Source organism: Salmo salar, chromosome 25, assembly GCF_965601325.2.
Source record: "Salmo salar chromosome 25, fSalSal1, whole genome shotgun sequence".
Classification (NCBI taxonomy): domain Eukaryota; kingdom Metazoa; phylum Chordata; class Actinopteri; order Salmoniformes; family Salmonidae; genus Salmo; species Salmo salar.
The window spans coordinates 48,555,004-48,577,244 of NC_138315.1; positions in this window are offsets into that span (position 1 = coordinate 48,555,004).

The window sequence follows — 22,241 nt, forward strand, 5'->3', positions numbered from 1 at the left end:
CTCGCTGTTTGTTATCTATCTATCTACTTTACCTCAACTAAACTGTACCCCTTCACATAGACTCAGTACCGGTACCACCTGTATATAGCCTCGTTATTGTTGTGTCAATTTATCGTGTTACTTTTTGATTGGTTTAAATTTTGTAAACAATTTTTTATTTAGTAAATATTTTATTAACTCCATTTCTTTAACTGCTCTGTTGTTTAACCTCTTATGGATCCCTTAAGTGCAAATCCCGCTCGAATCCCATTAGCGGGATTGATTTGACAACATTCAGTGAAATTGTATTGTGCCAAATTCAAACTACAAAAATATCAATATTAAACCTTCACAAAAATAATACATCAAAATAAAGTTTAACTTCTTATTAATCCAGCCACTGTGTCAGATTTCAAAAAGGCTTTAGGGTGAAAGCAAACCATGTGATTATCTGAGGACAGCGCCCCGCATACAAACACATGAAAAACATATTTCAACCAGGCAGGTGCGACACAAAAGTCAGAAATAGCCATACAATAAATGCCTTACCTTTGAAGATCTTCTTTTTGCAATATCAAATGTCTCAGTGACACAATGAATGGTCGTTTTGTTCGATAAATTCCTTCTTTATATGCCCAAAATGTCAATTTATTTGGCACGTTTGATTCAGAAATACACCGGTTCCAACATGACTACAAAGTATCTAATAAGTTATCTGTAAACTTGGTCCAAACATTTCAAACAATGTTCCTAATCCAACCTCAGGTATCCTAAAATGTAAATAAATGATAAAATTTAAGACAGAATAAACTGTTTCTAATACCGGATAAAAACAACGTGAAGCGCGCTCCAGTTCACACGCAACAAAAGACTAAAGCCCTTCAGAGTGACACCTACAAAGAACAGCCCTACTTCTTAATTTCTCAAAAGAAAAACATCAAAACATTTCTAAAGACTGTTGACATCTAGTGGAAGCCATAGGAACTGCAATCTGGGCCCTAATAATTCAGATCTCCCATAGAACCCATTGGGAAACACATTGACCTCAAATAAATGTTTCCCTGGATGGATTGTGCTCGGGGTTTTTCCTGCCAAATCAGTTATGTTATACTCACAGACATTATTCTAACAGTTTTAGAAACCTCAGAGTGTTTTCTATCCAAATCTACTCATTATATGCATATCCGAGATTCTGGGCCTCAGTAGCAGGCAGTTTACTTTGGGCACCCTTTTCATCCGGATGTGAAAATACTGCCCCCTATCACAGAGAGGTTATAAGGGCTTGTAAGTAAGCATTTCATGGTAAGGTCAACACCTGTTGTATTCGGCGCATGTGACAAATCAATTTGATTTGATTGGAAATGTGAGTGAAAGGAGAATAAGGTATTGGAGATTAAACGCAGGCTCTGCTTTTTTCCTCACGTTTAAAGTACAGCAGGAGCAGGTCTTTCTGAAATCCCCGAGGGGGTTGGCAGAGAGAGACAAAGCTCAGACCACATCATCCACACTTCTCTGATGGTGTCATCAAAGAGGTTGCCTAGGACAACCGTGTTTTGTTTTGCCCCTACCACAGGTGCGATGTCAAGAGGTTTTCATCATCTTCGTCATCGTCATCGTCATCATTATCATCATCACACACCTTCCTCTTCCAAGATGCACCAACTCCCATCAATGACACGTCCACATTTTTTAAACATTGATTTTCTCTGTGATATAGGACCATTTACCTTCCCCTAATCTTGCCATCCTTCTATCACTTCGTTCCGCTCCGTCTTTCTTCAAGGATTTTTTTATTCTCCGTGAAAAGATAGGGGATCCGGTCGAAAATGTAGAAAATGATAAGTCAGGATGAGCTCTTCAGTGTTCCATTGTGCTGGTGGAATTATCTTCCTACAGTATGTTATTTTGAACAATAATATATCTAATTATGGACTCATTTAGCAGCTAAAGGGTTCGTTTACTGTGCAGATTAGTGTGTGTGTGTGTGTGTGTGTGTGTGTGTGTGTGTGTGTGAGTGAGTGAGTGAGTGAGTGAGTGAGTGAGTGAGTGAGTGAGTGAGTGAGTGAGTGAGTGAGTGAGTGAGTGAGTGAGTGAGTGAGTGAGTGAGTGAGTGTGTGTGTGTGCATGTCCATGTGTGTGAGTGCGTGCATGTGTAGCTGAACAGAGCCAGGTAACAGTTGAACATTATCCAGGTAGAAACTGAACAGATCCAGGAAACAGCTGAACAGATCCAGGTAACAACTGAACAGATCCAGGTAGAAACTGAACAGATCCAGGAAACAGCTGAACAGATCCAGGTAGCAGCTGAACATATCCAGGTAGAAGCTGAACAGATCCAGGTAACAACTGAACAGATCCAGGTAGCAGCTGAACAGATCCAGGTATTAGATAAACAGATCCAGGTCGCAGCTGAACAGATCCAGGTAACAGCTGAACAGATCCAGGTAACAGCTGAACAGATCCAGGTAGCAGCTGAACAGATCCAGGTAGCAGCTGAACAGATCCAGGTAACAGTTGAACAGATCCAGGTAACAGCTGAACAGATCCAGGTAGCAGCTGACCAGATCCAGTTAGCAGCTGAACAGATCCAGGTAGCAGCTGAACAGATCCAGGTAGCAACTGAACAGATCCAGGTAGCAGCTGAACAGATCCAGGTAGCAGCTGAACAGATCCAGGTAGCAGCTGAACAGATCCAGGTAACAGCTGAACAGATCCAGGTAGAAGATGAACAGATCCAGGTAGAAGCTGAACATATCCAGGTAACAACTGAACAGATCCAGGTAGCAGCTGAACAGATCCAGGTAGCAGCTGAACAGATCCAGGTAACAGCTGAACAGATCCAGGTAACAGCTGAACAGATCCAGGTAGAAGCTGAACAGATCCAGGTAGCAGCTGAACAGATCCAGGTAGAAACTGAACAGATCCAGGAAACAGCTGAACAGATCCAGGTAGAAGCTGAACAGATCCAGGTAACAACTGAACAGATCCAGGTAGCAGATGAACAGATCCAGGTAACAGCTGAACAGATCCAGGTATTAGATAAACAGATCCAGGTCGCAGCTGAACAGATCCAGGTAACAGCTGAACATATCCAGGTAGTAGCTGAACAGATCCAGGTAGCAGATGAACAGATCCAGGTAACAGCTGAACAGATCCAGTTAGCAGCTGAACAGATCCAGTTAGCAGCTGAACAGATCCAGGTAGAAGTTGAACAGATCCAGGTAGAAGTTGAACAGATCCAGGTAACAGCTGAAAATGTCCAGGTAACAGCTGAACAGATCCAGGCAACAGCTGAACAGATCCAGGTCTTAAATAAACAGATCCAGGTCGCAGCTGAACAGATCCAGGTAACTGCTGAACAGATCCAGGAAACAGCTGAACAGATCCAGGTAACAACTGAACAGATCCAGGTAACAACTGAACAGATCCAGGTAGAAACTGAACAGATCCAGGAAACAGCTGAACAGATCCAGGTAGCAGCTGAACATATCCAGGTAGAAGCTGAACAGATCCAGGTAACAACTGAACAGATCCAGGTAGCAGCTGAACAGATCCAGGTATTAGATAAACAGATCCAGGTCGCAGCTGAACAGATCCAGGTAACAGCTGAACAGATCCAGGTAACAGCTGAACAGATCCAGGTAGAAGCTGAACAGATCCAGGTAGCAGCTGAACAGATCCAGGTAACAGCTGAACAGATCCAGGTAGCAGCTGACCAGATCCAGGTAGCAGCTGAACAGATCCAGGTAGCAGATGAACAGATCCAGGTAGCAGCTGAACAGATCCAGGTACAAGCTGAACAGATCCAGGTAGAAGTTGAACAGATCCAGGTAGAAGTAGAACAGATCCAGGTAACAGCTGAACAGATCCAGGCAACAGCTGAACAGATCCAGGTCTTAGATAAACAGATCCAGGTCGCAGCTGAACAGATCCAGGTAACTGCTGAACAGATCCAGGAAACAGCTGAACAGATCCAGGTAACAACTGAACAGATCCAGGTAACAACTGAACAGATCCAGGTAGAAACTGAACAGATCCAGGAAACAGCTGAACAGATCCAGGTAGCAGCTGAACATATCCAGGTAGAAGCTGAACAGATCCAGGTAACAACTGAACAGATCCAGGTAGCAGCTGAACAGATCCAGGTATTAGATAAACAGATCCAGGTCGCAGCTGAACAGATCCAGGTAACAGCTGAACAGATCCAGGTAACAGCTGAACAGATCCAGGTAGCAGCTGAACAGATCCAGGTAGCAGCTGAACAGATCCAGGTAACAGTTGAACAGATCCAGGTAACAGCTGAACAGATCCAGGTAGCAGCTGACCAGATCCAGGTAGCAGCTGAACAGATCCAGGTAGCAGCTGAACAGATCCAGGTAGCAACTGAACAGATCCAGGTAGCAGCTGAACAGATCCAGGTAACAACTGAACAGATCCAGGTAGCAGCTGAACAGATCCAGGTAGCAGCTGAACAGATCCAGGTAACAGCTGAACAGATCCAGGTAACAGCTGAACAGATCCAGCTAACAGCTGAACAGATCCAGCTAACAGCTGAACAGATCCAGCTAACAGCTGAACAGATCCAGGTACAAGCTGAACAGATCCAGGTAGAAGTTGAACAGATCCAGGTAGAAGTTGAACAGATCCAGGTAACAGCTGAAAATGTCCAGGTAACAGCTGAACAGATCCAGGCAACAGCTGAACAGATCCAGGTCTTAGATAAACAGATCCAGGTCGCAGCTGAACAGATCCAGGTCGCAGCTGAACAGATCCAGCTAACAGCTGAACAGATCCAGGTAACAGCTGAACAGATCCAGCTAACAGCTGAACAGATCCAGCTAACAGCTGAACAGATCCAGCTAACAGCTGAACAGATCCAGGTAACAGCTGAACAGATCCAGCTAACAGCTGAACAGATCCAGGTAACAGCTGAACAGATCCAGGTAACAACTGAACAGATCCAGGTCGCAGCTGAACAGATCCAGGTAACAGCTGAACAGATCCAGCTAACAGCTGAACAGATCCAGCTAACAGCTGAACAGATCCAGGTAACAGCTGAACAGATCCAGGTAGAAGTTGAACAGATCCAGGTAGAAGTTGAACAGATCCAGGTAACAGCTGAAAATGTCCAGGTAACAGCTGAACAGATCCAGGCAACAGCTGAACAGATCCAGGTCTTAGATAAACAGATCCAGGTCGCAGCTGAACAGATCCAGGTCGCAGCTGAACAGATCCAGGTAACAGCTGAACAGATCCAGCTAACAGCTGAACAGATCCAGCTAACAGCTGAACAGATCCAGGTAACAGCTGAACAGATCCAGGTAACAACTGAACAGATCCAGGTCGCAGCTGAACAGATCCAGGTAACAGCTGAACAGATCCAGCTAACAGCTGAACAGATCCAGCTAACAGCTGAACAGATCCAGGTAACAGCTGAACAGATCCAGGTCGCAGCTGAACAGATCCAGGTAACAGCTGAACAGATCCAGCTAACAGCTGAACAGATCCAGCTAACAGCTGAACAGATCCAGGTAACAGCTGAACAGATCCAGGAAGTAGCTGAACAGATCCAGGAAGTAGCTTAACAGATCCAGGAAGTAGCTGAATATTACACACACACACACACACACACACACACACACACACACACACACACACACACACACACACACACACACACACACACACACACACACACACACACACAATACTCGTGTACATGAATGGTTGTGTTCGAATGAGGCTGTAATGAAATGAGGCTGTAATGAAATTAGCTTTTCCAGGCCTACAAAAGAGGAGAAACAGGTGCCACATGATGTGTCAAGATGAGCCCCATGAGTGAGACAATGTTTACATATTATTCCCCTTTATTCATCTTTCAAAGTAGTGCACTTTATTATAATGGTGCCGGAGGAGATGGTTGCCGTTTTACGGGCTGTTTCAGGAAACTAGGCGTATGCCATCTGTTAAATCGAATAAAATGAAATTACGAGCATAGTTGGTTTAGCCAAAGACAAAAGCATCCTTTGCATTAGCCGCGATTAGCTGAGAATAATAAGTGGACTGGACATACTAAGAGATGATTTTGGATTGGTCTGCCATATAGCATACTTTTGTCCATTTGAACTGGTCAGTATGTCTAGGTAAGCCTGTTTTACTTGGCTTTTTTAAATGTATCGTGTATTAAAACTGCATAAGTGCTCTCCACTTTCTGGAGGACTGAGTTTTGAAATCAGTGGAATTTGAGTATAATAGCAAAGGAGATGGAGAAAACACCTGTCTATGGATTACATCTTCAAACTAAGGCAACCACGGCGTCTGTCAGGAGACGCGTCCAACCGTGAATGATGTATATGGGTAAGATAGTATAGCTAGATACATTTTCAGATATTACACATGTCAAACTTTAGCAGAAATAGCCATTTGCTTGGTTAGCTATAGCAGGTAGGTTGGTTAGTTGGTTGGTTGCAGGGTAGTAACGTCATGAGTTGTGATTATGGTTCATTGTTTACTTAGCTAGCTAGCTAATGTTAGCTGGCTGGCTTGCTATCTAACACTACGTGTATGACCTTATTATTCGTTATTATTCGTATCTCAGAGCTATTGGCTTGGCTAGCTATAGCCTAATGTTGGAATCTGGTTGGTTAACGTCATGAGTTGGCATTATGCTTCTTAGTTTACCTAGCTAGCTAGCTACATGTCTTAACAAAAGACTCCACTATGCAAGTAACCATTTCAGGTGAATTCCTAAATTCAGTCTGGCCATCTACTCCGATTTCAGAGCACTCTCGTCTGAGTGTGCCAGAGAGCGCAGAATAACTGATGAATTTACAAATGCTCAATACCCGTTAAATATGGCCGGTGTCATTCAACGTTGGCAAAAAAGAGTAATTAAATTGTTGCCAGCAGCACAGTTACAGTCACCAACGCTCTGGATATCATGAAATTAGCCTAACCAGCTCTGCTAGGGTGTGTAAAATGGTCAGAATGGGGTGTTCTCTCATTATGTGTCAGGAAGTAGCTAGCATGTTGGCCAATGTTAGCATGTTAGCTTGGGTGCTTGACTGCCTTTGTGAAGTCAGAGCGTTCGGATCAACCTTACTCATCGGCCAGAGCCTCCGGAGTGCTGAGTAAAGGGTTAGAATAATTATGTAAATGTACAATTTCAGATATTTTCTTATTTCTAAAAACCTGTTTTTGCTTTGTAATTATGTGGTATTGTGTGTAGATTGATGAGTGGGAAACATTATTTAGTCTATTTTAGAATAAGGCTGTAAAGTAACAAAATGTGAAAAAAGTCAAGGGGTCTGAATACTTGCAATATGCACTGTAGAACAGCTGCCTCCGTTAAGGGGTGGTGGTCTGTGTCTGTTTGTCAATAACAGCTAGTGCACAAAATCTAACGTTAAGGAAGTCTCAAGGTTTTGCTCACCTGAGGTAGAGTATCTCATGATAAGCTGTAGACCACACTATTTACCAAGAGAGTTTTCATCAATATTTTTCATAGCTGTCTATTTGCCATCACAAACCGATGCTGGCACTAAGACCACACTCAACAAGCTTTATAAGGCCATAAGTAAACTAGAAAATGCTAATTTAGAGGTGGTGCTCCTAGTGGCCGGGGACTTTAATTCAGGGAAACTTAAATCCGTTTTACCTAATTTCTACCAGCATGTTACATGTGGAACCACAGTGAAAAAAACTCTAGATGTCCTTTACTACAGAGCTCTCCCTCGCCCTCCATTTGGCAAATATGACCATCACTCTATCCTCCTGATTTCTGCTTACAAGCAAAAACCAGTGACTCACTCAATACAGAAGTGGTCCGATGACGATGATGCTAAGCTACAGGACTGTTTTACTAGCACAGACTGAAATATGTTCCAGGGTTCTTCCAATGGCGTTGATGAGTACACGACATCATGTCACTGGCTTCATAAATAAGTACATGAATGACGTCGTTCACACAGTAACCATACGTACATACCCCAACCAGAAGCCATGGATTACATGGAACATCTGCACTGAGCGGGTGGCGCTGCTTTCCAGGAGCAGGAGTCTAACCCAGACTCTTATAAGAAATCCCGATATGCCCTTCAACTAAATATTAAACAGGCAAAGCATCAATTCAGGACAAAGATTGAATCCTGCTATACCGGCTCTGATGCTTGTCAGATGTGGCAGTTCTTGCAAACTATTATGGACTACAAAGGGAAGCACAGCCGCGAGCTGCCCAGTGACACGAGCCTACCAGGTGAGCTAAATTACCTCTATGTGTGCTGTGAGCCAAGCAAACCTGAACCATGCATGAGCGCAAAAACTGTTCCGGATGACTGTGTGATTATACTCTCCGTAGCCAATGTGAGTAAGACCTTAAAACAGGTCAACATTCACAAAGCCACAGAGCCAGACGGATTACCAGCAGGTGTACTCAGAGCATGCGTTGACCAACTAGAAAGTGTCTTCACTGACATGTTCAACCGAGTCTGTAATACCAACATGTTTCAAGCAGACCACAATAGTCCCTGTGCCCAAGAACACCAAGGTAACCTGCCTAAATGACTACCGACCCGTAGCACTAATGTCTGTAGCCATGAAGCGCTATGAAAAGCGGGTCATGGCTCACATCAACACCATTATTCCAGAAACCCAAAACCCACTCCAATTTGCATACAGCCCCAACAGCTCAGATGACGCAATCTCTATTTGCACAATGCACTTTCCCACCTGGACAAAAGGAACACCTACGTGAGAATGCTATTCATTGACTACAGTGCAGCATTGAACACCATAATGCCCTCAAAGCTCATCACTAAGCTAAGGACCCTGGGACTAAACACCTCTCTCTGCAACTGGATCCTGGACTTCCTGACGGGCCACCACCAGGTGGTACTGTTAGGTTACAACACATCTGCCATGCTGATCCTCAACACGGGGACCCCTCAGGGTGCATTCTCAGTCCCCTCCTGTATTCCCTGTTCACCCATGACTGCATGGCCATGCACGACTCCAACACCATCATTAAGTTTGCCGACAACACAACAGTGGTAGGCCTGATCACCGACAACGATGAGACAGCTTATAGGGAGGAGGTCAGAGAGCTGGCAGTGTGGTGCCAGGATAACAACCTCTCCCTCAACTTGATTAAGATAAAGGAGGTAATCGTGCACAACAGGAAAATAAGGGCTGAGCACTCCCCCATTCGCATCGATGGGGCTGTAGTGGAGCAGGTTGAGAGCTTCAAGTTCCTTGGTGTCCACATCACCAACAAACTATCATGTTCCAAACACACCAAGACAGTTGTGAAGAGGACACGACAACGCCTATTTCCTCTCAGGAGACTGAAAAGATTTGGCATAGGTTCTCAGATCCTCAAAAAGTTATACAGCTGCACCATCGAGAGCATCTGACTGGTTGCATCACCACCTGGTATGTCAACTGCTCGGCCTCCGACCGCAAGGCACTACAGAGGGTAGTGCGTTCGGCTCAGTACATCACTGGGGCCTCTGTACAAGATGGTGTCAGAAGTCACTTTACCTCTACCTATGTACATATTACCTCAATTACCTCGACTAACCTGTGCCCCGCACATTGACTCTGTACCGGTACCCTGTATAAAGTCTCATTACTTTTATTTTATTGTTGCTATTTAATAATGAGTTAAATACTTACAACTTTCTTTCTTAAAACTGCATTGTTGGTTAAGGGCTTGTAAGTAAGCATTTCACTGTAAGGTCTATGCCTATTGTATTCGGCGCATTTGACAAATACAATTTGATTTGATTTGATTGCACTTGATATAGAATGAGGAGCCATTTGGGACATAGCCTGTACCTGTCTAACATGACATCAGCTCACTCTGTATGTCTGTTCTCTAGCTATGGGGAAATTATGCTATAAGCATTTTTCTGCGTATTAACATGCATTTCCGTATTGGCTTGTGGGCACAATATGCATGCATTCTTGAGAACTGAGCTACTAGACAGGAGCTGATGTACTGTAATGTGTGGCAATATAGAACACATCATTAGTTTGTTTTACTTTTAACAACAAACTACCTAGTTAGCAATATAAAAGTTTATAATAGTTTTCCTATTCATATCTGGATCCTGCGACGTAGTTAGCATTAATGCTGGGATCGCTGATATATCTCCCAGAATCCTTTGCTCAAACAAGGTGGTACTACATTGGTGAAGCAGCTAGCCTAGCTGCTAGCTATCAAGCTAGGCAATCTGGTCTACTACTGCTGGATACCAAGCACGCTAAGAGGTTAGCCCTTGTGGCTAAGGCCGCACTTGTATTTGTCTCAGGCTTAGAACTACGTATTTCTAGAGTTTTCTGCTGCCAGTGTCTCATTTTACGGAGTGACTAGTGGGCTATCAACACTACCATACCTGCTGGGCAGGTATGTGAACTCTTGGTGAAGCAGAAAGTGTTCTATAAAGTAATGATACTTCAGCAAGAAAATAACTTTAAATGTTTCATACAAATGATCATGGAGTCTACCAAACAAACGTCTGGACGACCTGACTAAACAAGCCTTCAGTTCACACAGAAAGACATGGATGTATTGAAGACCACACAGGATACACTTTCCAGAAACTGTTCCTCTATGCGGAATGAAATCACCACAGATGGTGTCCAGGAATGCCAAAGTGAAACATGGGCTGAATCAGAGGACAATCTTCGAAAGCTGTTTTCTGAGGAGCTACAATTGGATCAAAAGTTTGAGCTGGAACGTGCTCACCGATTTGGGAAACCAGGAGACACTGGCGGTGCCAATGGTGGTGCCAATAGAACTAGACCCAGGACAATTGTATTGAAATTATTTGGGTTCAAGGATAATCTTGCAGTCCATGAAAAAACCAGATGCCTTAAAGGATCCTACATATTCATCAATGAGGATTTCTCAGATGCAGTGCGTCAACGAAGAAAGGATCTAATACCAGCTATGAAGGCTGCAAGAGAACGAGGTGAAATAGCACACCTGAGGTACATCCAGTACAATTTGTCTTTATCTTGTTCGGCAAGTTCTTTGTTGTCTTGTTGTCTCACCGGTTTCTTAATCTCACATTCAACCCCTCCATCTGATCCATCTATATCAGGGCTGCTCAAACCTCTTCCTGGAGATCTACTGTCCTGTAGGTTTTCGGTCCAACCCTAATTTAGCATATCTGATTCAGCTAGTTAAGGTCTTGTTGAGCAGCTAATTAGTAGAATCAAGTGTGTTAAATTAGGGTTGGACTGAAAACCCACAGGACGGTAGATCTCCAGGAAGAGAGTTGGGCAGCCCTGTTTTAGTATGACCTGGTTGACCCGATCCTGTTGCTACTACTATTAGTTATGATTTGATAAAGGTGGCTAATTTTTGAGGACTTTTTAATGGTTAAAGGTTTTTCAATGGACTTTGTTGAGATTTGACACAGGTCCTGAATCAGTAACTTCACTCTCATCATGTCTGTTTATTTCATTCTATTCTAGAACTCTGGTTCTCTGGCAGGAGTTCCCATCTCCGGGGTAAGGAGTTCTCCCTCGTTGTTATTGCATCAAAACAATATACGGGGGGGTGTGTGTGTGTGTGTGTGTGTGTGTGTGTGTGTGTGTGTGTGTGTGTGTGTGTGTGTGTAATGTGCCTTATCTATATAATGTATCTACATTGTTGGTTATTATCTTACATCAATAAATGACTTCTCTTTTCCATCCAAACCTTCAAATTCATCTTTGCCATACACATCAAACAACTATTTTCTACTGTACTGGCTCCATGTAGCTTTGTAAAGGGCATTGATCGACAAACTGGATATTATGATACTTACAATAGACTTTTAAAAGCCTTTGAAAGGTTTGCATTCCTAAACGATGCATCAGTCCCAATAATGGGCCACTCTTCTAACCAAACAGCAACCAGAGATGAGGCGGCCCTCACGACTCATAATGTCACAGACAGAATCTACTTATCAGCCATCTCCATAAACATATGGAGATGTATTCATAGTAGAGATGCAGTTCTGCTGTTGACATCTGGCCCTTAATATCTTAGATCTGTCACATCGGAGTGTTTTCTCCTCTCTCTCTCTCTCTCTTTCTCACTCTCTCTCTCTCTCTCTCTCCCTGCACAAAAACAAACAAACAATAAATTCATGCTTTATGGCGGAATGTAATTGTCTCTTGAATAATTTACTTAACTCGTTGGAACTTGACATGCACCAAATTCATTCATATAGAAATTAACTGCCCAAATGTAGTTTGTTCAAAGTTTGTCTTTTTGGGGAGAAGGGGGCAATTGCTGACTACAATTGTGCCCCCCTATTCAGGGCTTCCTGCATGTGGGGCCTTCCTACATCTATAAGAACCCTGCTTTATACTTCTATTGGTCAGTTGTTAAATTAGGAAAGGCGCTCCAGTACAGTGGGTGGCGTTAATGCAGAATGACGTTGGTTGCCAGCCGCCAATAAACCCCACAGAAGAAGGGGCGGGGGCGACAATGGTAGCTAGCTAGCCGTCCACCGGTAGACAGTGTCCTTCGCTACCGCCTGTCATGCACTTTTCCCACAGTTATGTTAACAACAGTGAGGGCAGGTGTTCGGCAGGCGGGAGCAAAGGACACTGTGTGATAGCTTAGCCAGCTAGTCATAGCTTAGCCAGCTAGCCAGCTAGTCGTAGCTTAGCCAGCTAGCCAGCTAGCACACAGCAGACATGGGCGACACCATGTGCTAACTAACTAGCAAGCTAGCTAGCACATGGTGTTGCTAACTATCAAGATAGCTTGCATATGGTTTAACCCTAACCTCCTGTCTACTGTGCTAGCGAGAGACCGGTAGACAGTGTCCTTTGCCACCTGCCTGTCTGGCACAGTCCTGCAGTTCTGTTAACAACAATGAGGGCCGATGTTCGGGAGGTGGGATTGAAGGACACTGTTTACTGGTGTCGCTCCCGCTATCAAGGAGGACTCCGGTAGGCGTCCTCCTTGCTGCTTTTAATTCCCTTTTGACCCACAAGGGCAGCAATGGAGCAATCAGCAGGAACCAATGGGGTACTTGGGTGGGGGGGGGGGCGTTCATGCAGGAACCAATCAAAAGTGTCACACAAGCATGAAGATGTTGTGCTCGGAGGGGCAACGGAGAAATCAGCAGGAACCAATGGGGTGCTTGAAGGTGGGGCGTTCATGCACGAACCAATGTGGTGCTTGAGGGCGGTGCGTTCATGCAGGAACCAATGGGTTTCAAATCATTTCTAATTGTGTTTCAATAGGACAATTCCATTAAGTAGATTTGTATTAATAATTTTGGGTAAAAATAATAAAAAAATAACCTGTTTCCATCAGGTGTAACTACTTTCAATTGAATTTAGTAGATCCAAAGACTTTCTCCCTGTTTTTCCCTGTGCCTGTCTCTGCCTGCCTGTCTCTCTCTTCCCCCCTCTCTGTCTCTCCCTCCCTCTCTCTCTCTCTCTCTCCTGATAATTATCATGGTGTGACATCAGAGTGGACAGAGAGACAGTTGCATGCTGGATGCTGGACAGGGTTAGAGGATGGGGGGTGGCATCTGGGAACAAGACTGTGAACAGTCCATTAACGACGAAGCTGCGGCTGCCAGAAAAATCCCCCCAAAACCAGCAGATGAAAGCCACACCAGTAATGACTAACACATTAAGGCAGGCTATGGGGAGATGAAACCTGCAGATGTGTTCATTGTCCCTGGTCAGACATCAGGAAAGGAGAGGAAGCAGAATCCGTATTGAATCGCATTACTAATTTCCACAGCAGCTAGCCTTCGTTAAGCAGAGCGCTAGTGGACAAAAGAGACACTTTATGAGCTCTTTGCTGTTCACGCAGAGTAGATGGTAGGTGAGTTTACACCTCAATGACTCCTTAAGCCCCTGTCAATGAGCAAACTGCTCAGATTTCCTCTATTCACACAACCTACTGTATTAAAGCTCTCCGCCAGTCAAAGACTATATGAATTAAAGGGATGGTGAGATTTGTTTTGTCTACTTCACCCAGAGTCAGATGAAATCATGGATGCCATTTGTATGTCTCTGTGTGCCTTTTAAAGGAAGTTGAAGGTAGTTTTGTGAGCCATTGCTAACTAGCATTAAAACGGAAAGTAAAAAGCCAGCTAGTCAGTTGCACAACAGAATGCATTCAACCGAAATGTGTCTTCCGCATTTAACCCAACCCCTCTGATGACTGGAAGTCTAAAGGCACAGCTAGCATGCTAGTAGAAAAAGGGCTTAGCTGACAAAATCTCTCACTATTCCTTTAACAGGTGGCTCAGGCTTAGTCCAACCTTTACAGCCCACCCAGGGGAAAGGAAATTGATTTTTTTCTTTCTCATGAGGTTGCTATGACGTTAAATGTCGTGAGGATTGCAGACAAAGGTGTTCATGTATTTCTCACTCTTAATTTTCCATGTGATCTTCCAGACAGAAAGTTACGGGTATTTCTGTGTTGAGACCAAAGTACTGTCAATAAATAAATAAGAAACATGACTCTTAAGTTGCTTAAGGTCAGTAAGAAGAAGACAGTCCTTCAGTAAGTCACCATGACATCATAGTGTCATTATATTTCCCAAATACTTGGTTTATTTATGGAAAAGAAAAGCATAATTTGCAGACAATGAGTCATGCCAGTCATGACAGTGTGAAAGTAAAGTTAGGAGGAAAAACAAGGGCACGTAGAAAATAACCTCGGACTAAAGGAACATCAAGTCCTCCTAAAAGTTTTCTGTGTACCTTATGAGAAAAACAATAGAAAATCCCAGATACCATCCGTCCGCAGCGAACCTGGAGCCGGCAGGAGACGTCTGCAGAAATTAATGAGGTCACTTGTTTGATGGGTTGGTAATACATTTCTCTGTAGGTGGGCCAGTCTGTTGTCTGCTGGCTGGGAGAAGAACACATTACATTTTCCTAATTAACTTGTGTTCCGTTTGTGCTAGTTGTCCCACATGGCACCCTATTCCCTGTTTAGTGTACTACTTTAGATCATGGACCATAGGGCTCTGGTCAAAAGTAGTGAACTATATAGAAAATATGGTGCCATTTTGGACGCCCTCAGCTGTCCGTTACTTTAGAAATCTGAAGACAACAACACTGACCGCTTCAGCTAAACCATATTTTTTGAGGTAATGTCACTTCAGCCAAGCCCTTTCATTGAGGTAATGTCACTTCAGCTAAGCCTTTTAATCGAGGTAATGTCACTTCATCTAAGCCCTTTAATCGAGGTAATGTCACTTCAGCTAAGCCCTTTATGAGAGGAAATGTCAGTTCAGCTAAGCCCTTTATTCGAGGAAATGTCACTTCAGCTAAAGCCCTTTATTCGAGGAAATGTCAGTTCAGCTAAGCCCTTTATGAGAGGAAATGTCAGTTCAGCTAAGCCCTTTCTGAGAGGGAATGTCAGTTCAGCTAAGCCCTATATGAGAGGAAATGTCAGTTCAGCTAAGCCCTTTATGAGAGGGAATGTCAGTTCAGCTAAGCCCTATATGAGAGGAAATGTCAGTTCAGCTAAGCCCTTTATTCGAGGAAATGTCAGTTCAGCTAAGCCCTTTATGAGAGGAAATGTCAGTTCAGCTAAAGCCCTTTATTCGAGGAAATGTCACCAGACATTTTTAATCCAATACATCTCTCTATCGACCATATCTGTTACTATCTCTCCCTACCCTCGGTTGTGTTTTTCTCTCTAGACCTGGTGTCAATCTACCTTGCAGGAGCAGTGTGAAGGTCGAGCTGAAGCTAACAGCGGATCATTATGGTTGCTGTGTGTTTAAAGCTTATTGGTAGAGCTGAGGGTAACAGCGGATCATCCTGGTTGCTGTGTGTTTAAAGCTTATTGGTAGAGCAGAGGGTAACAGCGGAACATCATGGTCGCTGTGTGTTTAAAACTCGTTGAGAGGGGGAGGCAAGAGAGGAGACTGTCTCATACTGGTCATTATAGTGCTACCTCCTACTGGTCATTATGTTTCTACCTCATACTGGTCATTAAAGTTCTACCTAATACTGGTCATTATTGTTCTACCTCATACCAGTCATCACGGTTCTACCTAATACTGGTCATGCTGGTCACTATGGTTATACCTCCAACTGGTCATACTGGTCATTATGGTTCTACCTCATACTGGTAATTATGGTTCTACCTCATGCTGGTCATTATGGTGCTACCTCATACTGGTAATTGTGGTGCTACCTCATACTGGTAATTATTGTTCTACCTCATACTGGTCATTATGGTTCTACCTCATACTGGTAATTATGGTTTTACCTCATGCTGGTCATTATGGTGCTACCTCATACTGGTAATTGTGGTGCTACCTCATACTGGTCATTATTGTTCTACCTCATACTGGTCATTATTGTTCTACCTCATACTGGTCATTATTGTTCTACCTCATACTGCCCATTATTGTTCTTCCTCATTCTGGTCATTATTGTTCTACCTCATACTGGCCATTATTGTTCTTCCTCATTCTGGTCATTATTGTTCTACCTCATACTGGCCATTATTGTTCTTCCTCATTCTGGTCATTATGGTTCTACCTCATACTGGCCATTATTGTTCTTCCTCATTCTGGTCATTATTGTTCTACCTCATACCAGTCATCACGGTTCTACCTAATACTGGTCATGCTGGTCACTATGGTTATACCTCCAACTGGTCATACTGGTCATTATGGTTCTACCTCATACTGGTAATTATGGTTCTACCTCATGCTGGTCATTATGGTGCTACCTCATACTGGTAATTGTGGTGCTACCTCATACTGGTAATTATTGTTCTACCTCATACTGGTCATTATGGTTCTACCTCATACTGGTAATTATGGTTTTACCTCATGCTGGTCATTATGGTGCTACCTCATACTGGTAATTGTGGTGCTACCTCATACTGGTCATTATTGTTCTACCTCATACTGGTCATTATTGTTCTACCTCATACTGGTCATTATTGTTCTACCTCATACTGCCCATTATTGTTCTTCCTCATTCTGGTCATTATTGTTCTACCTCATACTGGCCATTATTGTTCTTCCTCATTCTGGTCATTATTGTTCTACCTCATACTGGCCATTATTGTTCTTCCTCATTCTGGTCATTATGGTTCTACCTCATACTGGCCATTATTGTTCTTCCTCATTCTGGTCATTATTGTTCTACCTCATACTGGCCATTATTGTTCTTCCTCATTCTGGTCATTATGGTTCTACCTCATACTGGCCATTATTGTTCTACCTCATTCTGGTCTTTTTATTTCTACCTCATACTGGTCATTATTGTTCTACCTCATACTGGTCATTATTGTTCTACCTCATACTGGCCATTATTGTTCTTCCTCATTCTGGTCATTATTGTTCTACCTCATACTGGCCATTATTGTTCTACCTCATTCTGGTCTTTTTATTTCTACCTCATTCTGGTCATTATGTTTTTTATTTTATTTATTTCACCTTTATTTAACCAGGTTGGCCAGTTGAGAACAAGTTCTCATTTACAACTGCGACCTGGCAAAGATAAAGCAAAGCAGTGTGACAAAAATAACAACACAGAGTTACACATAAATAAACGTGCAGTCAATAACACAACAGAAAAAAAAGAAAAATCTATTTATAGTGTATGCAAATGTAGAAGAGTAGGGAGGTAGGCAATAAATAGGCCCTAGAGGCTAAATAATTACAATTTAGCATTAATACTGGAGTGATAGATGTGCAGATGATGATGTGCAATTAGAGATGGGGTGCAAAAGAGCAAGAGGGTAAGTAATAATATGGGGATGAGGTAGTTGGGTTGCTATTTACAGATGGGCTGTGTACAGGTACAGTGATCGGTAAGCTACTCTGACAGCTGATGCTTAATGTTTCTACCTCGTACTGGTCATTATGGTGCTGACAATACTTGACAGTTCTAGGAGCATCTATGTGCCTCACAAATGTCTCTAAAGTTGCTTATTTGTTGAGCAGATCTCCCTATCCCAGGTCTTTCTCCAGTGTGTGTGTGTGTGTGTGTGTGTGTGTGTGTGTGTGTGTGTGTGTGTGTGTGTGTGCGTGTGCGTGTGTGTGTGTGTCCGTCCCCAGTGCATCAGCCTGGCCTGGTGTCATCTGACAGTGCCCAGCATCATAAAGCAGAGGGCTGTGACAGCCCAGTCACAGCCAGGCTCTCTCAGCTCAATGGAAAGCCCTTTTAGTGACTATAAAGGACAGTATGTTAGATAGGCTCGAACTGAACCCTAATTACACCTGGCCATCCAGGGCCAAACATAAATCTTTACTTGGGCCCTCAGCGCTAGGCTAGCTCGCTAGATAGCTAACTCCTCTCCAGGAATCCTTTATTTCCCACACCACGTTCTCTCTCTGACAAGACATCATGGAGAGAAAAAAAAACGTTACACTAACATCGTAATTCAATAATTAAGTTTACTGGCCTAAACAAGCCAAAAAACACCAGGCACTTCCTGACAGCTCGGGGAGGAAATATTGAGCGACCCTGATGTTTTGCCTGTCATTCTGCTCTTGGTTGTTATAACCACATCAATATCTTTCACCCAGGTTATCATATAGATGTGAAATTAAGTTATTAAAGCCTAACATGTCATAGGCTCGCGTTTTAACAGAAGGCCTGTTATTGGAGAAGGCTGGTGATATGAAGACTGGCTAAAGTTTTTACCACTCTCTCCCTCTCTCTCTCTCTTACGCTATGTCTGCCTCCTATCTCTCTCTTTTTGTTTATGCACCCACCTACCGCCCTCTCCCTCCTTCACTTTATCTCCCTCCCTCTCCTACCCTACCCTCCATTCTCTCTCCCAAACCCCCTCCCTCCCTCCATCTCCTTCTCCCAGTGGTCTAGTTGTGGCCTGGCAGGGGCTTGCTGCGTTATTGAGCAGCATCTCCTCATCTCTCTTCTTATCGAGCGGACCCAGCAGTCACCAAGCCTGCCAGCCTGTTCCTATTGCACCCCATTTGTCTTCATGTTCAGGCAGCTATTTTCAGTTCACGACACCCGGCCCACCCCTTACACACACACACACACACACACACACACACACACACACACACACACACACACACACAGTCTCAGAGTGCAGACACCATCGCTGACAGTGCTGGAGGGAATGGTCTGAGTTTAATCACAAATGTTCCAGCTGCCACTACAGAACCTCATCTTCCTGAAATGAACTGCTCTTACAGGCTACACTGAACCTCAGTGCTTTTACTTTGGCGGAGGAGTATTTCTGCTCTAATGTCCTTTCTCTTGCTTCTCCACTTTCACTGCAAAGTCACAGTCCTTCCTTGCTCTGTGTCCTGTTACCTGGCATAAAACTGCATGGCCAGTACTATGAGTATTCAGATTGATCTACTGTAGTACAAAAATGGATGACCAAGCAGACAGAAACAGACAGATTCACATGTAATATATATACCTGCACATGCACACTTACAGACAGACAGACAGACAGACAGACAGACAGACAGACAGACAGACAGACAGACAGACAGACAGACAGACAGACAGACAGACAGACAGACAGACAGACAGACAGACAGACAGACAGACAGACAGACAGACAGACAGACAGACAGACAGACAGACAGACAGACAGACAGACAGACAGACAGACAGACAGACAGACAGACAGAAACGTAAGAACGCATCCCCCTTACACACATGGCCAGTACTATGAGCCAGTACCAACACATGGCCAGTACCAACACACACAGAGCAGCTTGTGTTAAATCCTCTGCAAAGTTATGAATGACTCTCTAATAGCAAACTAAATTGTCCAAGGAGAAAAATCTATTTAGAAAATTGCTTCAATTCTTTCAGGCCTGTTCCGTTGTCATTAAGAGATCACAGACAGGGGAGGGGATTAAATTAAGTTATCTTTGTGCTGAGGGGGGCAAGGGAACAGCTTGTACAACTGTCTCCAAGGGAACAGCTAGTACAACTGTCTCCAAGGGAACAGCTAGTACTACTGTCTCCAAGGGAACAGCTAGTACTACTGTCTCCAAGGGAACAGCTAGTACTACTGTCTCCAAGGGAACAGCTTGTACAACTGTCTCCAAGGGAACAGCTAGTACTACTGTCTCCAAGGGAACAGCTTGTACAACTGTCTCCAAGGGAACAGCTAGTACTACTGTCTCCAAGGGAACAGCTAGTACCACTGTCTCCAAGGAAACAGCTAGTAACACTGTCTCCAAGGGAACAGCTAGTACCACTGTCTCCAAGGGAACAGCTAGTACCACTGTCTCCAAGGGAACAGCTAGTACTACTGTCTCCAAGGGAACAGCTAGTACTACTGTCTCCAAGGGAACAGCTAGTACTACTGTCTCCAAGGAAACAGCTAGTACTACTGTCTCCAAGGGAACAGCTAGTACTACTGTCTCCAAGGGAACAGCTAGTACTACTGTCTCCAAGGGAACAGCTAGTACTACTGTCTCCAAGGGAACAGCTAGTACTACTGTCTCCAAGGGAACAGCTAGTACTACTGTCTCCAAGGGAACAGCTAGTACCACTGTCTCCAAGGGAACAGCTAGTACCACTGTCTCCAAGGAAACAGCTAGTAACACTGTCTCCAAGGGAACAGCTAGTACCACTGTCTCCAAGGGAACAGCTAGTACCACTGTCTCCAAGGGAACAGCTAGTACCACTGTCTCCAAGGGAACAGCTAGTACCACTGTCTCCAAGGGAACAGCTAGTACCACTGTCTCCAAGGGAACAGCTAGTACTACTGTCTCCAAGGGAACAGCTAGTACTACTGTCTCCAAGGGAACAGCTAGTACTACTGTCTCCAAGGGAACAGCTAGTACTACTGTCTCCAAGGGAACAGCTAGTACTACTGTCTCCAAGGGAACAGCTAGTACTACTGTCTCCAAGGGAACAGCTAGTACTACTGTCTCCAAGGGAACAGCTAGTACCACTGTCTCCAAGGGAACAGCTAGTACCACTGTCTCCAAGGAAACAGCTAGTACTACTGTCTCCAAGGAAACAGCTATCATTACTGTCTCCAAGGGAACAGCTAGTACTACTGTCTCCAAGGGAACAGCTAGTACTACTGTCTCCAAGGGAACAGCTAGTACCACTGTCTCCAAGGGAACAGCAAGTACCACTGTCTCCAAGGAAACAGCTAGTACTACTGTCTCCAAGGGAACAGCTAGTACTACTGTCTCCAAGGGAACAGCTAGTACCACTGTCTCCAAGGGAACAGCTAGTACCACTGTCTCCAAGGAAACAGCTAGTACTACTGTCTCCAAGGAAACAGCTATCATTACTGTCTCCAAGGGAACAGCTAGTACTACTGTCTCCAAGGGAACAGCTAGTACTACTGTCTCCAAGGGAACAGCTAGTACCACTGTCTCCAAGGGAACAGCAAGTACCACTGTCTCCAAGGAAACAGCTAGTACTACTGTCTCCAAGGAAACAGCTATCATTACTGCCATAAATGGCATATTTATTTGACTCTCTTTTTTTCCTCTATCTTGTGGTAATACTGCACTTTTCTCTATCTCCTTCTTTCTTTTATTATAGAAACTATATTATTATGACCCCTTAATAATAAAGGGATGTTGAGAAACTCATCCACATACAGAACATGGGGGGGGGGGGGGGGTGTAGAAGCACTGCTTTGAGTTCTAATACCAATAGGGAACGTTCTGCTCATTCAGTCTTGGCTCTGACCAGACAATTTACCGTATGTGTCATGGACAGTTACTAAGGATGACTCTCAAACAGCATTTGATGTGCTCCTTTGTCCTCCATGCTATAAGCAGAGGTGCTACACGAACACACCACTTCCTTAGAGTTGTTGCTTTGCTGGAGTAAGATTGTAGCAGCTTTACAAGGTATTGTGTACGTGTTATTTTAACATGTTCCTCTGCATAGCTTGAGAATAGTTCACTTTTTTTTCACAGGGACTTGTCACTCCCATTGAAAACTATGCAATGGGGTTTTTATTTATTTTTATTTATTTCACCTTTATCTAACTAGGCAAATCAGTTAAGAACAAATTCTTATTTACAATGACATCCTAGGAACAGTGTGTTAACTGCCTTGTTCAGGGGCAGAACAACAGATTGTCAGCTCGTGGATTCGATCTAGCAAAACTCACCAACGTACTGATCCTTGACTTTGGTGATGTCATCTTTAAAATATCCTCCAACGCTCTACTCAACAAACTGGATACAGTGCCATCCATTTTGTCACCAGAGCCCCATACACTACTGTTGATGATCAGTTATTTGAGAAGGAGACAAGTCAAGACGCTGGACCGGGTGATT